Below are 1555 nucleotides of genomic sequence, written 5' to 3' on the forward strand. Positions count from 1 at the left end.
GATTTGGACAAGTTATTTTAAACACAATTGTACAACAGCAAAACTCCACAGGGACAATGAACACTCCATAGGCTTCTAACTGAGAAAGTTAATTCAGAATAGACCCTGTTACGGTGTCAAAATGAAACAATGGCTGGGCAAGTTCCATTACTGTTCCACAAACAAAACTGAGGAAATGGGAGAAGAAAGAAGAAAAGTAAAGCATATTTATATACTGGAAAGCTAGAGCTCTGACAGGAAATTCCAAGTGAAATGTCCCACCAGTGCCCTAGAACTTGACCCTGAAGTCACGGAGCTTTTGCATGACCATCTCCAAACAGGCATGTGGCTGCCATGTTTATAGACCCCAAAACCTGAAAGAGCAAGAGCCTCGCTCAGCTTTCCCACATTCTTCCCACACCCTGAAACCTGGCCCTTCCATCAGCAGGGCAGCCTACCTCCTTTTCCCACAGCCTTGTGGACTGCCTCTTTGCCTTCACACTTTTGTGGCCCTTACACAAGCCATCTGCTGATCCTTGCCTTACTGGGGATCAAATAAGTGTTTGTGCCTATTGACTGGTAGACAAATTGAAGAGACATGCTGTGTGCCTGACATATAGCAGATGATCCCAAACTTAACTACATGAGAATCACTTGGGTTGCTTATTTACTGCACAGGTTTCTAGATTCTACCTCTGGAGATTCTGACGTACTAGGTTTGTGATGGAGCTCAAGATATCTGGAATCTAATCAAACACTCCAGGTGATCTTGAGATGGAGAATGCAGGCTCATTTTCCCTTCTAGTACTGGAGAGTGAGTTCAGGGTCTGTGCTTGATAGGCAAGTGCTCTACCACTAAGCCACATCTTTATTATATTTTGAAAAACACTATGGTGATTGCTAAATAATTAAAAGAATTAAAGAACCATAGTATCATGAATGGATATCAATTGTCTTACACTAAAAGTCACAGGACACTTGTTAAAAATACTAATTCCCATTACTTCTGGGCCTTTGGGCTAAGATCAAGTGTAGTAACTGTTTTATCAGTTTAATATCTGATATGTCCTCTATCTTAGGACAATATATTAAACTGACTTTTGGAGCAGGAAGATGGAATAGGAGCTTGCTCTGTCTGTTCCATGCATCGACCTGGTATTGAAGTACCTCCAGGAATGGTGCAACCCATCATGGGGAATTAAAAACAAATACTAATTCCTAGACCTACCCCAGATCTCAGAATCAATCTGAAGAAAAGACACTGGGGATATAAATTATTAAACAAATGTCCCAAAGAGGTTTCTGATGTAGTCTTTTGGGGACTACTACCCTAGTTTATTGTCTCTGTAGTCTTTACAATACTCATTTCCTGTTCATTGAAGCAGTAACTTGATGTGGCTACATCAAGTAGGTACCAAAGATCCTATTGTCTCCATAAAACTGCTCCATTTTTGTAATACCATTTTAGAGAAAATCTGATCTCTCAGCCATATGTCAAAAGATACTTCTGGAAAACAACCTATAACTATTGATGTGGATGGTTTTTAATATAATCAGGCAGGTCTTCAAACTATGT

General features: G+C 40.1%; 1 non-coding gene across 1 annotated transcript; it reads left to right on the forward strand.

The window, feature by feature from the left end:
• The first annotated feature begins 978 nt into the window (after positions 1-978).
• LOC113184248 (U2 spliceosomal RNA) lies at positions 979-1168 on the forward strand. The gene has a single exon (XR_003300962.2). It is a non-coding gene; the product is annotated as a U2 spliceosomal RNA (small nuclear RNA).
• Positions 1169-1555: the final 387 nt, after the last annotated feature.

The sequence above is a fragment of the Urocitellus parryii genome, chromosome 1, assembly GCF_045843805.1.
Source record: "Urocitellus parryii isolate mUroPar1 chromosome 1, mUroPar1.hap1, whole genome shotgun sequence".
NCBI classification, from domain to species: Eukaryota; Metazoa; Chordata; class Mammalia; order Rodentia; family Sciuridae; genus Urocitellus; species Urocitellus parryii.